Genomic DNA, 20,218 nt, shown 5'->3' on the forward strand with positions numbered 1-20,218 from the left:
ACTCGCTCTCTCATACACACACTCGCTCTCTCTCATACACACACTTACTCTCACACACACACTCGCTCTCTCACACACACACTCGCTCTCTCTCACACACACTCGCTCTCTCACACACACTCGCTCTCTCACATACACACTCGCTCTCTCACACACACTCACTCTCTCACACACACACTCGCTCTCTCACACACACTCGCTCTCTCTCACACACACACTCGCTCTCTCACACACACTCGCTCTCTCACACACACTCGCTCTCTCACACACACTCACTCTCTCACACACACACACTTACTCTCACACACACTCGCTCTCTCACACACACACACTTACTTTCACACACACTCGCTCTCTCACACACACACACTTACTCTCACACACACACACTTACTCTCACACACACTCGCTCTCTCACACACACACACTTACTTTCACACACACTCGCTCTCTCACACACACACTCGCTCTCTCACACACACACACTCGCTCTCTCACACACACACTCGCTCTCTCACACACACACTTACGCTCACACACACACTCGCTCTCTCTCACACACACTCGCTCTCTCACATACACACTCGCTCTCTCACACACACACACTCGCTCTCTCACATACACACTCGCTCTCTCTCACACACACTCGCTCTCTCACATACACACTCGCTCTCTCACAGACACACTCGCTCTCTCACATACACACTCGCTCTCTCACACATACACTCGCTCTCACACACACTTACTCTCACACACACACTCACTCTCTCATACACACACTTACTCTCACACACACACTCGCTCTCTCTCAACACACACTCGCTCTCTCACATACACACTCGCTCTCTCACACATACACTCGCTCTCTCTCACACACACTTACTCTCACACACACACTCGCTCTCTCTCACACACACTCGCTCTCTCAACACACACTCGCTCTCTCTCACACACACTCGCTCTCTCACATACACACTCGCTCTCTCACACACACACTCGCTCTCTCTCACACACACTCGCTCTCTCACATACACACTCGCTCTCTCACACACACACTCGCTCTCTCACACATACACTCGCTCTCTCTCACACACACTTACTCTCACACACACACTCGCTCTCTCTCACACACACTCGCTCTCTCACACACAAACTCGCTCTCTCACACATACACTCGCTCTCTCTCACACACACTCACTCTCTCACACACACACTCGCTCTCTCACATACACACTCGTTCTCTCACACACACACTCGCTCTTTCACATACACACTCGCTCTCTCACATACACACTCGCTCTCTCACACACACACTCGCTCTCTCACATACACACTCGCTCTCTCACACACACACACTCGCTCTCTCACACACACACTCGCTCTCTCACACACACACACTCGCTCTCTCACACACACTCGCTCTCTCACACACACTCGCTCTCTCACATACACACACTTACTCTCACACACACTCGCTCTCTCACACACACACACTTACTTTCACACACACTCGCTCTCTCACACACACACTCGCTCTCTCACACACACACACTCGCTCTCTCTCACACACACTCGCTCTCTCACATACACACTCGCTGTCTCATACACACACTTACTCTCACACACACACTCGCTCTCTCATACACACACTTACTCTCACACACACACTCGCTCTCTCTCACACACACTCGCTCTCTCTCACACACACTCGCTCTCTCATACACACACACTCGCTCTCTCTCACACACACTCGCTCTCTGTCACACACACTCGCTCTCTCTCACACACACTCGCTCTCTCATACACACACACTCGCTCTCTCTCACACACACTCGCTCTCTGTCACACACACTCGCTCTCTCACACACACACTCGCTCTCTCATACACACACTCGCTCTCTCTCATACACACACTTACTCTCACACACACACTCGCTCTCTCACACACACACTCGCTCTCTCTCACACACACTCGCTCTCTCACACACACTCGCTCTCTCACACACATTCGCTCTCTCACATACACACTCGCTCTCTCACACACACTCACTCTCTCACACACACACTCGCTCTCTCACACACACACTCGCTCTCTCACACACACTCGCTCTCTCACACACACTCGCTCTCTCACACACACTCGTTCTCTCACACACACTCGCTCTCTCACATACACACACTTACTCTCACACACACTCGCTCTCTCACACACACACACTTACTTTCACACACACTCGCTCTCTCACACACACACTCGCTCTCTCACACACACACACTCGCTCTCTCACATACACACTCGCTCTCTCACACACACACACTCTCTCTCACACACACTCGCTCTCACTCACACACACTCGCTCTCTCACATTCACACTCGCTCTCTCACAAACACACGCGCGCTCTCACACACACTCGCTCTCTCACATACACACTCGCTCTCTCTCACACACACTCGCTCTCTCACATTCACACTCGCTCTCTCACACACACACTCGCTCTCTCACACACACACTCGCTCTCTCTCACACACACTCGCTCTCTCAAATACACACTCGCTCTCTCTCACACACACTCGCTCTCTCACATTCACACTCGCTCTCTCACACACACACTCGCTCTCTCTCACACACACTCACTCTCACATACACACTCACTCTCACATACACACTCACTCTCACACACACTCGCTCTCTCATACACACTCGCTCTCTCTCATACACACTCGCTCTCTCTCACACACACTCGCTCTCTCTCACACACACTCGCTCTCTCTCATACACACACACTTGCTCTCTCTCATACACACACTCGCTCTCTCTCACACACACTCGCTCTCTCACACACACACTCGCTCTCTCTCACACACACTCGTTCTCTCACATACACACTCGCTCTCTCTCATACACACACTTACTCTCACATACACACTCGCTCTCTCACACACACACACTCGCTCTCTCACACACACACACTTACTCTCACATACACACTCGCTCTCTCACATACACACTCTCTCTCTCACACACACTCGCTCTCTCACACACACACTCGCTCTCTCTCATACACACACTTACTCTCACATACACACTCGCTCTCTCACACACACACTCGCTCTCTCTCATACACACACTTACTCTCACACACACACTCGCTCTCTCTCACACACTCGCTCTCTCACATACACACTCGCTCTCACACACACACACTTACTCTCACATACACTCGCTCTCTCACACACACACTCGCTCTCTCTCATACACACACTTACTCTCACACACACACTCACTCTCTCTCACACACTCGCTCTCTCACACACACACTCGCTCTCTCACATACACACTCTCTCTCTCACACACACTCGCTCTCTCACACACACACTCTTTCTCTCATACACACACTTACTCTCACATACACTCTCGCTCTCTCACACACACACTCTTTCTCTCATACACACACTTACTCTCACATACACACTCGCTCTCTCACACATACACTCGCTCTCACACACACTTACTCTCACACACACACTCACTCTCTCATACACACACTTACTCTCACACACACACTCGCTCTCTCTCAACACACACTCGCTCTCTCACATACACACTCACTCTCTCACACATACACTCGCTCTCTCTCACACACACTTACTCTCACACACACACTCGCTCTCTCTCACACACACTCGCTCTCTCACATACACACTCGCTCTCTCACACACACACTCGCTCTCTCTCACACACACTCGCTCTCTCACATACACACTCGCTCTCTCACACACACACTCGCTCTCTCACACATACACTCGCTCTCTCTCACACACACTTACTCTCACACACACACTCGCTCTCTCTCACACACACTCGCTCTCTCACATACAAACTCGCTCTCTCACACATACACTCGCTCTCTCTCACACACGCTTACTCTCACACACACAATCGCTCTCTCACACACAAACTCGCTCTCTTATACACACACTTACTCTCACACACACACTCGCTCTCTCTCACACACACTCGCTCTCTCTCATACACACACTTACTCTCTCACACACACTCGCTCTCTCACACACACACTCGCTCTCTCACACACACACTCGCTCTCTCACACACACACTCGCTCTCTCTCACACACACTCGCTCTCTCTCACACACACTCGCTCTCTCACACACACACTCGCTCTCTCATACACACACTCGCTCTCTCTCACACACACTCGCTCTCTCACACACACACTCGCTCTCTCATACACACACTCGCTCTCTCACACACACACTCGCTCTCTCTCACACACACTCGCTCTCTCACACACACACTCGCTCTCTCACACACACACTCGCTCTCGGTCACATACACACTCGTTCTCTCACATACACACTCGCTCTCTCACATACACACTCGCTCTATCACACACACACTCGCTCTCTCTCACACACACTCGCTCTCTCTCACACACACTCGCTCTCTCACACACACACTCGCTCTCTCTCACACACACTCACTCTCTCACACACACACTCGCTCTCTCACACACACACTCGCTCTCTCACACACACACTCGCTCTCTCTCACACACACTCGCTCTCTCACATACACACTCGCTCTATCACACACACTCGCTCTCTCTCACACACACTCGCTCTCTCTCATACACACTCGCTCTCTCACACACACACTCGCTCTCTCTCACACACACTCACTCTCTCACACACACTCGCTCTCTCACATACACACTCGTTCTCTCACACACACACTCGCTCTTTCACATACACACTCGCTCTCTCACATACACACTCGCTCTCTCACACACACACTCGCTCTCTCACACACACACTCGCTCTCTCACACACACACACTCGCTCTCTCACACACACTCGCTCTCTCACACACACTCGCTCTCTCACACACACTCGCTCTCTCACATACACACACTTACTCTCACACACACTCGCTCTCTCACACACACACACTTACTTTCACACACACTCGCTCTCTCACACACACACTCGCTCTCTCACACACACACACTCGCTCTCTCACATACACACTCGCTCTCTCACACACACACACTCTCTCTCACACACACTCGCTCTCTCTCACACACACTCGCTCTCTCACATACACACTCGCTCTCTCACACACACACTCGCTCTCTCACACACACTCGCTCTCTCATATTCACACTCGCTCTCTCACACACACACTCGCTCTCTCACATACACACTCGCTCTCTCACATACACACTCGCTCTCTCTCACACACACTCGCTCTCTCACATTCACACTCGCTCTCTCACACACACACTCGCTCTCTCACATACACACTCGCTCTCTCACATACACACTCGCTCTCTCACATACACACTCGCTCTCTCACACACACACTCGCTCTCTCACACTCTCTCACACACACACTCGCTCTCTCACACACACTCGCTCTCTCACATACACACTCGCTCTCTCACATTCACACTCGCTCTCTCACACACACACTCGCTCTCTCACACACACTCGCTCTCTCACATACACACTCGCTCTCTCTCACACACACTCACTCTCACATACACACTCGCTCTCTCTCACACACACTCGCTCTCTCACATACACACTCGCTCTCTCACACACACACTCGCTCTCTCTCACACACACTCGCTCTCTCACATACACACTCGCTCTCTCACACACACACTCGCTCTCTCACACATACACTCGCTCTCTCTCACACACACTTACTCTCACACACACACTCGCTCTCTCTCACACACACTCGCTCTCTCACATACAAACTCGCTCTCTCACACATACACTCGCTCTCTCTCACACACGCTTACTCTCACACACACAATCGCTCTCTCACACACAAACTCGCTCTCTTATACACACACTTACTCTCACACACACACTCGCTCTCTCTCACACACACTCGCTCTCTCTCATACACACACTTACTCTCTCACACACACTCGCTCTCTCACACACACACTCGCTCTCTCACACACACACTCGCTCTCTCACACACACACTCGCTCTCTCTCACACACACTCGCTCTCTCTCACACACACTCGCTCTCTCACACACACACTCGCTCTCTCATACACACACTCGCTCTCTCTCACACACACTCGCTCTCTCACACACACACTCGCTCTCTCATACACACACTCGCTCTCTCACACACACACTCGCTCTCTCTCACACACACTCGCTCTCTCACACACACACTCGCTCTCTCACACACACACTCGCTCTCGGTCACATACACACTCGTTCTCTCACATACACACTCGCTCTCTCACATACACACTCGCTCTATCACACACACACTCGCTCTCTCTCACACACACTCGCTCTCTCTCACACACACTCGCTCTCTCACACACACACTCGCTCTCTCTCACACACACTCACTCTCTCACACACACACTCGCTCTCTCACACACACACTCGCTCTCTCACACACACACTCGCTCTCTCTCACACACACTCGCTCTCTCACATACACACTCGCTCTATCACACACACTCGCTCTCTCTCACACACACTCGCTCTCTCTCACACACACTCGCTCTCTCTCATACACACTCGCTCTCTCACACACACACTCGCTCTCTCTCACACACACTCACTCTCTCACATACACACTCGTTCTCTCACACACACACTCGCTCTTTCACATACACACTCGCTCTCTCACATACACACTCGCTCTCTCACACACACACTCGCTCTCTCACACACACACTCGCTCTCTCACACACACACACTCGCTCTCTCACACACACTCGCTCTCTCACACACACTCGCTCTCTCACACACACTCGCTCTCTCACATACACACACTTACTCTCACACACACTCGCTCTCTCACACACACACACTTACTTTCACACACACTCGCTCTCTCACACACACACTCGCTCTCTCACACACACACACTCGCTCTCTCACATACACACTCGCTCTCTCACACACACATTCTCTCTCACACACACTCGCTCTCTCTCACACACACTCGCTCTCTCACATACACACTCGCTCTCTCACACACACACTCGCTCTCTCACACACACTCGCTCTCTCATATTCACACTCGCTCTCTCACACACACACTCGCTCTCTCACATACACACTCGCTCTCTCACATACACACTCGCTCTCTCTCACACACACTCGCTCTCTCACATTCACACTCGCTCTCTCACACACACACTCGCTCTCTCACATACACACTCGCTCTCTCACATAGACACTCGCTCTCTCACATACACACTCGCTCTCTCACACACACACTCGCTCTCTCACACTCTCTCACACACACACTCGCTCTCTCACACACACTCGCTCTCTCACATACACACTCGCTCTCTCACATTCACACTCGCTCTCTCACACACACACTCGCTCTCTCACACACACTCGCTCTCTCACATACACACTCGCTCTCTCTCACACACACTCACTCTCACATACACACTCGCTCTCTCTCACACACACTCGCTCTCTCACATACACACTCGCTCTCTCTCACACACACACTCGCTCTCTCTCACACACACTCGCTCTCTCTCATACACACTCGCTCTCTCATACACACTCGCTCTCTCTCACACACACTCGCTCTCTCTCACACACACTCGCTCTCTCTCACGCACACTCGCTTTCTCTCACACACACTCGCTCTCTCTCATACACACACACTTACTCTCACATACACACACTCGCTCTCTCTCACACACACTCGCTCTCTCACACACACACTCGCTCTCTCTCACACACACTCGTTCTCTCACATACACACTCGCTCTCTCTCACATACACACTCGCTCTTTCTCACATACACACTCGCTCTCTCTCATACACACACTTACTCTCACATACACACTCGCTCTCTCACACACACACACTCGCTCTCTCATACACACACTTACTCTCACACACACACTCGCTCTCTCTCACACACTCGCTCTCTCACATACACACTCTCGCTCTCTCACATACACACTCGCTCTCTCACACACACACTTACTCTCACATACACACTCGCTCTCTCACATACACACTCTCTCTCTCACACACACTCGCTCTCTCACACACACACTCGCTCTCTCTCATACACACACTTACTCTCACATACACACTCGCTCTCTCACACACACACTCGCTCTCTCTCATACACACACTTACTCTCACACACACACTCGCTCTCTCTCACACACTCGCTCTCTCACACACACACTCGCTCTCTCACATACAAACTCGCTCTCTCTCATACACACACTTACTCTCACACACACACTCGCTCTCTCTCACACACTCGCTCTCTCACATACACACTCGCTCTCACACACACACACTTACTCTCACATACACTCGCTCTCTCACACACACACTCGCTCTCTCACATACACACTCTCTCTCTCACACACACTCGCTCTCTCATATACACACTTACTCTCACATACACTCTCGCTCTCTCACATACACACACTCGCTCTCTCACACACACACACTTACTCTCTCATACACACTCGCTCTCTCACATACACACTCTCTCTCTCACACACACTCGCTCTCTCACATACACACTCGCTCTCTCACATACACACTCGCTCTCTGACACACACACTCGCTCTCTCATACACACACTTACTCTCACACACACACTCGCTCTCTCTCACACACACTCGCTCTCTCACACACACACTCGCTCTCTCTCACACACACTCCCTCTCTCACATACACACTCGCTCTCTCACACACACACTCGCTCTCTCACATACACACTCGCTCTCTCTCACACACACACTCGCTCTCTCTCACACACACTCGCTCTCTCTCATACACACTCGCTCTCTCATACACACTCGCTCTCTCTCACACACACTCGCTCTCCCTCACACACACTCGCTCTCTCTCACACACACTCGCTTTCTCTCACACACACTCGCTCTCTCTCATACACACACACTTACTCTCACATACACACACTCGCTCTCTCTCACACACACTCGCTCTCTCACACACACTCGCTCTCTCTCACACACACTCGCTCTCTCACACACACACTCGTTCTCTCTCACACACACTCGTTCTCTCACATACACACTCGCTCTCTCACACACACACACTCGTTCTCTCTCACACACACTCGTTCTCTCACATACACACTCGCTCTCACACACACACTCGCTCTCTCACATACACACTCGCTCTCTCTCACATACACACTCGCTCTTTCTCACATACACACTCGCTCTCTCTCATACACACACTTACTCTCACATACACACTCGCTCTCTCACACACACACACTCGCTCTCTCATACACACACTTACTCTCACACACACACTCACTCTCTCTCACACACTCGCTCTCTCACATACACACTCTCGCTCTCTCACATACACACTCGCTCTCTCACACACACACTCGCTCTCTCACATACACACTCGCTCTCTCACACACACACACTCGCTCTCTCACACACACACTCGCTCTCTCACACACACACACTCGCTCTCTCACACACACTCGCTCTCTCACACACACTCGCTCTCTCACATACACACACTTACTCTCACACACACTCGCTCTCTCACACACACACACTTACTTTCACACACACTCGCTCTCTCACACACACACTCGCTCTCTCACACACACACACTCGCTCTCTCTCACACACACTCGCTCTCTCACATACACACTCGCTGTCTCATACACACACTTACTCTCACACACACACTCGCTCTCTCACACACACACACTTACTCTCACATACACACTCGCTCTCTCACATACACACTCTCTCTCTCACACACACTCGCTCTCTCACACACACATTCGCTCTCTCTCATACACACACTTACTCTCACATACACACTCGCTCTCTCACACACACACTCGCTCTCTCTCATACACACACTTACTCTCACACACACACTCGCTCTCTCTCACACACTCGCTCTCTCACATACACACTCGCTCTCACACACACACACTTACTCTCACATACACTCGCTCTCTCACACACACACTCGCTCTCTCTCATACACACACTTACTCTCATACACACACTCGCTCTCTCTCACACACTCGCTCTCTCACACACACACTCGCTCTCTCACATACACACTCTCTCTCTCACACACACTCGCTCTCTCACACACACACTCGCTCTCTCATACACACACTTACTCTCACATACACTCTCGCTCTCTCACATACACACTCGCTCTCTCACACACACACACTTACTCTCACATACACACTCGCTCTCTCACATACACACTCTCTCTCTCGCACACACTCGCTCTCTCACATACACACTCGCTCTCTCACATACACACTCGCTCTGTGACACACACACTCGCTCTCTCATACACACACTTACTCTCACACACACACTCGCTCTCTCTCACACACACTCGCTCTCTCACACACACACTCGCTCTCTCACACACACACTCGCTCTCTCTCACACACACTCCCTCTCTCACATACACACTCGCTCTCTCACACACACACTCGCTCTCTCACACACACACTTACGCTCACACACACACTCGCTCTCTCTCACACACACTCGCTCTCTCACATACACAATCGCTCTCTCACACACACACACTCGCTCTCTCACATACACACTCGCTCTCTCTCACACACACTCGCTCTCTCACATACACACTCGCTCTCTCACATACACACTCGCTCTCTCACACATACACTCGCTCTCACACACACTTACGCTCACACACACACTCGCTCTCTCACATACACACTCGCTCTCTCACATACACACTCGCTCTCTCACATACACACTCGCTCTCTCACATACACACTCGATCTCTCTCACACACACACTCTCTCTCACACACACACTCGCTCTCTCACAGACACACTCGCTCTCTCACATACACACTCGCTCTCTCACACATACACTCGCTCTCACACACACTTACTCTCACACACACACTCACTCTCTCATACACACACTTACTCTCACACACACACTCGCTCTCTCTCAACACACACTCGCTCTCTCTCACACACACTCGCTCTCTCTCACACACACTCGCTCTCTCACATACACACTCGCTCTCTCACATACACACTCGCTCTCTCACACATACACTCGCTCTCACACACACTTACTCTCACACACACACTCACTCTCTCATACACACACTTACTCTCACACACACACTCGCTCTCTCTCAACACACACTCGCTCTCTCTCACACACACTCACTCTCTCATACACACACTTACTCTCACACACACACTCGCTCTCTCTCAACACACACTCGCTCTCTCCCACACACACTCGCTCTCTCACATACACACTCGCTCTCTCACACACACACTCGCTCTCTCTCACACACACTCGCTCTCTCACATACACACTCGCTCTCTCACACACACACTCGCTCTCTCACACATACACTCGCTCTCTCTCACACACACTTACTCTCACACACACACTCGCTCTCTCACATACAAACTCGCTCTCTCGCACATACACTCGCTCTCTCTCACACACACTTACTCTCACACACACACTCGCTCTCACACACATACACTCGCTCTCTCTCACACACGCTTACTCTCACACACACAATCGCTCTCTCACACACAAACTCGCTCTCTTATACACACACTTACTCTCACACACACACTCGCTCTCTCTCACACACACTCGCTCTCTCTCATACACACACTTACTCTCACACACACACTCGCTCTCTCTCACACACTCGCTCTCTCATACACACACTCGCTCTCTCACACACACACTCGCTCTCTCTCATACACACACTTACTCTCACATACACACTCGCTCTCTCACACAAACACTCGCTCTCTCATACACACACTTACTCTCACACACACACTCGCTCTCTCTCACACACTCGCTCTCTCACATACACACTCTCGCTCTCTCACATACACACTCGCTCTCTCACACACACACACTTACTCTCACATACACACTCGCTCTCTCACATACACACTCTCTCTCTCACACACACTCGCTCTCTCACACACACATTCGCTCTCTCTCATACACACACTTACTCTCACATACACACTCGCTCTCTCACACACGCACTCGCTCTCTCTCATACACACACTTACTCTCACACACACACTCGCTCTCTCTCACACACTCGCTCTCTCACATACACACTCGCTCTCACACACACACACTTACTCTCACATACACTCGCTCTCTCACACACACACTCGCTCTCTCTCATACACACACTGACTCTCATACACACACTCGCTCTCTCTCACACACTCGCTCTCTCACACACACACTCGCTCTCTCACATACACACTCTCTCTCTCACACACACTCGCTCTCTCACACACACACTCGCTCTCTCATACACACACTTACTCTCACATACACTCTCGCTCTCTCACATACACACTCGCTCTCTCACACACACACACTTACTCTCACATACACACTCGCTCTCTCACATACACACTCTCTCTCTCGCACACACTCGCTCTCTCACATACACACTCGCTCTCTCACATACACACTCGCTCTGTGACACACACACTCGCTCTCTCACACACACACTCGCTCTCTCATACACACACTTACTCTCACATACACTCTCGCTCTCTCACATACACACTCGCTCTCTCACACACACACACTTACTCTCACATACACACTCGCTCTCTCACATACACACTCTCTCTCTCGCACACACTCGCTCTCTCACATACACACTCGCTCTCTCACATACACACTCGCTCTGTGACACACACACTCGCTCTCTCATACACACACTTACTCTCACACACACACTCGCTCTCTCTCACACACACTCGCTCTCTCACACACACACTCGCTCTCTCACACACACACTCGCTCTCTCTCACACACACTCCCTCTCTCACATACACACTCGCTCTCTCACACACACACTCGCTCTCTCACACACACACTTACGCTCACACACACACTCGCTCTCTCTCACACACACTCGCTCTCTCACATACACACTCGCTCTCTCACACACACACACTCGCTCTCTCACATACACACTCGCTCTCTCTCACACACACTCGCTCTCTCACATACACACTCGCTCTCTCACATACACACTCGCTCTCTCACACATACACTCGCTCTCACACACACTTACGCTCACACACACACTCGCTCTCTCACATACACACTCGCTCTCTCACATACACACTCGCTCTCTCACATACACACTCGCTCTCTCACATACACACTCGCTCTCTCTCACACACACACTCTCTCTCACACACACACTGCTCTCTCACAGACACACTCGCTCTCTCACATACACACTCGCTCTCTCACACATACACTCGCTCTCACACACACTTACTCTCACACACACACTCACTCTCTCATACACACACTTACTCTCACACACACACTCGCTCTCTCTCAACACACACTCGCTCTCTCTCACACACACTCGCTCTCTCTCACACACACTCGCTCTCTCACATACACACTCGCTCTCTCACATACACACTCGCTCTCTCACACATACACTCGCTCTCACACACACTTACTCTCACACACACACTCACTCTCTCATACACACACTTACTCTCACACACACACTCGCTCTCTCTCAACACACACTCGCTCTCTCTCACACACACTCACTCTCTCATACACACACTTACTCTCACACACACACTCGCTCTCTCTCAACACACACTCGCTCTCTCCCACACACACTCGCTCTCTCACATACACACTCGCTCTCTCACACACACACTCGCTCTCTCTCACACACACTCGCTCTCTCACATACACACTCGCTCTCTCACACACACACTCGCTCTCTCACACATACACTCGCTCTCTCTCACACACACTTACTCTCACACACACACTCGCTCTCTCACATACAAACTCGCTCTCTCGCACATACACTCGCTCTCTCTCACACACACTTACTCTCACACACACACTCGCTCTCACACACATACACTCGCTCTCTCTCACACACGCTTACTCTCACACACACAATCGCTCTCTCACACACAAACTCGCTCTCTTATACACACACTTACTCTCACACACACACTCGCTCTCTCTCACACACACTCGCTCTCTCTCATACACACACTTACTCTCACACACACACTCGCTCTCTCTCACACACTCGCTCTCTCATACACACACTCGCTCTCTCACACACACACTCGCTCTCTCTCACACACACTCGCTCTCTCACACACACACTCGCTCTCTCACACACACACTCGCTCTCGGTCACATACACACTCGTTCTCTCACATACACACTCGCTCTCTCACATACACACTCGCTCTATCACACACACACTCGCTCTCTCTCACACACAGTCGCTCTCTCTCACACACACTCGCTCTCTCACACACACACTCGCTCTCTCTCACACACACTCACTCTCTCAAACACACACTCGCTCTCTCACACACACACTCGCTCTCTCACACACACACTCGCTCTCTCTCACACACACTCGCTCTCTCACATACACACTCGCTCTATCACACACACTCGCTCTCTCTCACACACACTCGCTCTCTCTCACACACACTCGCTCTCTCTCATACACACTCGCTCTCTCACACACACACTCGCTCTCTCTCACACACACTCACTCTCTCACACACACACTCGCTCTCTCACATACACACTCGTTCTCTCACACACACACTCGCTCTTTCACATACACACTCGCTCTCTCACATACACACTCGCTCTCTCACACACACACTCGCTCTCTCTCACACACTCGCTCTCTCACATACACACTCGCTCTCACACACACACACTTACTCTCACATACACTCGCTCTCTCACACACACACTCGCTCTCTCACATACACACTCTCTCTCTCACACACACTCGCTCTCTCATATACACACTTACTCTCACATACACTCTCGCTCTCTCACATACACACACTCGCTCTCTCACACACACACACTTACTCTCTCATACACACTCGCTCTCTCACATACACACTCTCTCTCTCACACACACTCGCTCTCTCACATACACACTCGCTCTCTCACATACACACTCGCTCTCTGACACACACACTCGCTCTCTCATACACACACTTACTCTCACACACACACTCGCTCTCTCTCACACACACTCGCTCTCTCACACACACACTCGCTCTCTCTCACACACACTCCCTCTCTCACATACACACTCGCTCTCTCACACACACACTCGCTCTCTCACATACACACTCGCTCTCTCTCACACACACACTCGCTCTCTCTCACACACACTCGCTCTCTCTCATACACACTCGCTCTCTCATACACACTCGCTCTCTCTCACACACACTCGCTCTCCCTCACACACACTCGCTCTCTCTCACACACACTCGCTTTCTCTCACACACACTCGCTCTCTCTCATACACACACACTTACTCTCACATACACACACTCGCTCTCTCTCACACACACTCGCTCTCTCACACACACACTCGCTCTCTCTCTCACACACTCGCTCTCTCACACACACACTCGTTCTCTCTCACACACACTCGTTCTCTCACATACACACTCGCTCTCTCACACACACACTCGTTCTCTCTCACACACACTCGTTCTCTCACATACACACTCGCTCTCACACACACACTCGCTCTCTCACATACACACTCGCTCTCTCTCACATACACACTCGCTCTTTCTCACATACACACTCGCTCTCTCTCATACACACACTTACTCTCACATACACACTCGCTCTCTCACACACACACACTCGCTCTCTCATACACACACTTACTCTCACACACACACTCGCTCTCTCTCACACACTCGCTCTCTCACATACACACTCTCGCTCTCTCACATACACACTCGCTCTCTCACACACACACTCGCTCTCTCACATACACACTCGCTCTCTCACACACACACACTTGCTCTCTCACACACACACTCGCTCTCTCACACACACACACTCGCTCTCTCACACACACTCGCTCTCTCACACACACTCGCTCTCTCACATACACACACTTACTCTCACACACACTCGCTCTCTCACACACACACACTTACTTTCACACACACTCGCTCTCTCACACACACACTCGCTCTCTCACACACACACACTCGCTCTCTCTCACACACACTCGCTCTCTCACATACACACTCGCTGTCTCATACACACACTTACTCTCACACACACACTCGCTCTCTCATACACACACTTACTCTCACACACACACTCGCTCTCTCTCACACACACTCGCTCTCTGTCACACACACTCGCTCTCTCACACACACTCGCTCTCTCATACACACACTCGCTCTCTCTCATACACACACTTACTCTCACACACACACACTCGCTCTCTCACACACACACTCGCTCTCTCTCACACACACTCGCTCTCTCACACACACTCGCTCTCTCACACACATTCGCTCTCTCACATACACACTCGCTCTCTCACACACACTCACTCTCTCACACACACACTCGCTCTCTCACACACACTCGCTCTCTCTCACACACACACTCGCTCTCTCACACACACTCGCTCTCTCACACACACTCGCTCTCTCACACACACTCGCTCTCTCACACACACTCGCTCTCTCACATACACACACTTACTCTCACACACACTCGCTCTCTCACACACACACACTTACTTTCACACACACTCGCTCTCTCACACACACACTCGCTCTCTCACACACACACACTCGCTCTCTCACATACACACTCGCTCTCTCACACACACACACTCTCTCTCACACACACACACTCTCTCTCACACACACTCGTTCTCTCACACACACACGCGCGCTCTCACACACACTCGCTCTCTCACATACACACTCGCTCTCTCTCACACACACTCGCTCTCTCACATTCACACTCGCTCTCTCACACACACACTCGCTCTCTCACACACACACTCGCTCTCTCTCACACACTCGCTCTCTCACACACACACTCGCTCTCTCTCACACACACTCGCTCTCTCACATTCACACTCGCTCTCTCACACACACACACTCTCTCTCACACACACACACTCTCTCTCACACACACTCGTTCTCTCACACACACACGCGCGCTCTCACACACACTCGCTCTCTCACATACACACTCGCTCTCTCTCACACACACTCGCTCTCTCACATTCACACTCGCTCTCTCACACACACACTCGCTCTCTCACACACACACTCGCTCTCTCTCACACACTCGCTCTCTCAAATACACACTCGCTCTCTCTCACACACACTCGCTCTCTCACATTCACACTCGCTCTCTCACACACACACGCTCTCTCTCACACACACTCACTCTCACATACACACTCGCTCTCTCTCACACACACTCGCTCTCTCATACACACTCGCTCTCTCATACACACTCGCTCTCTCTCACACACACTCGCTCTCTCTCACACACACTCGCTCTCTCTCACACACACTCGCTCTCTCTCACACACACACACTTACTCTCACATACACACACTCGCTCTCCCTCACACACACTCGCTCTCTCACACACACACTCGCTCTCTCTCACACACACTCGTTCTCTCACATACACACTCGCTCTCTCTCATACACACACTTACTCTCACATACACACTCGCTCTCTCACACACACACTCGCTCTCTCATACACACACTTACTCTCACACACACACTCGCTCTCTCTCACACACTCGCTCTCTCACATACACACTCTCGCTCTCTCACATACACACTCGCTCTCTCACACACACACACTTACTCTCACATACACACTCGCTCTCTCACATACACACTCTCTCTCTCACACACACTCGCTCTCTCACACACACATTCGCTCTCTCTCATACACACACTTACTCTCACATACACACTCGCTCTCTCACACACACACTCGCTCTCTCTCATACACACACTTACTCTCACACACACACTCGCTCTCTCTCACACACTCGCTCTCTCACATACACACTCGCTCTCACACACACACACTTACTCTCACATACACTCGCTCTCTCACACACACACTCGCTCCCTCTCATACACACACTGACTCTCATACACACACTCGCTCTCTCTCACACACTCGCTCTCTCACACACACACTCGCTCTCTCACATACACACTCTCTCTCTCACACACACTCGCTCTCTCACACACACACTCGCTCTCTCATACACACACTTACTCTCACATACACTCTCGCTCTCTCACATACACACTCGCTCTCTCACACACACACACTTACTCTCACATACACACTCGCTCTCTCACATACACACACTCGCTCTCTCATACACACACTTACTCTCACACACACACTCGCTCTCTCTCACACACTCGCTCTCTCACATACACACTCTCGCTCTCTCACATACACACTCGCTCTCTCACACACACACTCGCTCTCTCACATACACACTCGCTCTCTCACACACACACACTTGCTCTCTCACACACACACTCGCTCTCTCACACACACACACTCGCTCTCTCACACACACTCGCTCTCTCACACACACTCGCTCTCTCACATACACACACTTACTCTCACACACACTCGCTCTCTCACACACACACACTTACTTTCACACACACTCGCTCTCTCACACACACACTCGCTCTCTCACACACACACACTCGCTCTCTCTCACACACACTCGCTCTCTCACATACACACTCGCTGTCTCATACACACACTTACTCTCACACACACACTCGCTCTCTCATACACACACTTACTCTCACACACACACTCGCTCTCTCTCACACACACTCGCTCTCTGTCACACACACTCGCTCTCTCACACACACTCGCTCTCTCATACACACACTCGCTCTCTCTCATACACACACTTACTCTCACACACACACACTCGCTCTCTCACACACACACTCGCTCTCTCTCACACACACTCGCTCTCTCACACACACTCGCTCTCTCACACACATTCGCTCTCTCACATACACACTCGCTCTCTCACACACACTCACTCTCTCACACACACACTCGCTCTCTCACACACACTCGCTCTCTCTCACACACACACTCGCTCTCTCACACACACTCGCTCTCTCACACACACTCGCTCTCTCACACACACTCGCTCTCTCACACACACTCGCTCTCTCACATACACACACTTACTCTCACACACACTCGCTCTCTCACACACACACACTTACTTTCACACACTCGCTCTCTCACACACACACTCGCTCTCTCACACACACACACTCGCTCTCTCACATACACACTCGCTCTCTCACACACACACACTCTCTCTCACACACACACACTCTCTCTCACACACACTCGTTCTCTCACACACACACGCGCGCTCTCACACACACTCGCTCTCTCACATACACACTCGCTCTCTCTCACACACACTCGCTCTCTCACATTCACACTCGCTCTCTCACACACACACTCGCTCTCTCACACACACACTCGCTCTCTCTCACACACTCGCTCTCTCAAATACACACTCGCTCTCTCACACACACTCGCTCTCTCACATTCACACTCGCTCTCTCACACACACACGCTCTCTCTCACACACACTCACTCTCACATACACACTCGCTCTCTCTCACACACACTCGCTCTCTCATACACACTCGCTCTCTCATACACACTCGCTCTCTCTCACACACACTCGCTCTCTCTCACACACACTCGCTCTCTCTCACACACACTCGCTCTCTCTCACACACACACACTTACTCTCACATACACACACTCGCTCTCCCTCACACACACTCGCTCTCTCACACACACACTCGCTCTCTCTCACACACACTCGTTCTCTCACATACACACTCGCTCTCTCTCATACACACACTTACTCTCACATACACACTCGCTCTCTCACACACACACTCGCTCTCTCATACACACACTTACTCTCACACACACACTCGCTCTCTCTCACACACTCGCTCTCTCACATACACACTCTCGCTCTCTCACATACACACTCGCTCTCTCACACACACACACTTACTCTCACATACACACTCGCTCTCTCACATACACACTCTCTCTCTCACACACACTCGCTCTCTCACACACACATTCGCTCTCTCTCATACACACACTTACTCTCACATACACACTCGCTCTCTCACACACACACTCGCTCTCTCTCATACACACACTTACTCTCACAC

General features: G+C 51.2%; 1 protein-coding gene across 1 annotated transcript in view; it reads right to left on the minus strand.

The window, feature by feature from the left end:
- LOC139248108 (integrin alpha-D-like) overlaps window positions 1-20,218 on the minus strand; it is a 203,814-nt gene that overhangs the window by 133,557 nt on the left and 50,039 nt on the right. The window lies entirely within an intron of this gene.

The sequence above is a fragment of the Pristiophorus japonicus genome, unplaced genomic scaffold, assembly GCF_044704955.1.
Source record: "Pristiophorus japonicus isolate sPriJap1 unplaced genomic scaffold, sPriJap1.hap1 HAP1_SCAFFOLD_29, whole genome shotgun sequence".
Lineage (NCBI taxonomy): Eukaryota > Metazoa > Chordata > Chondrichthyes > Pristiophoridae > Pristiophorus > Pristiophorus japonicus.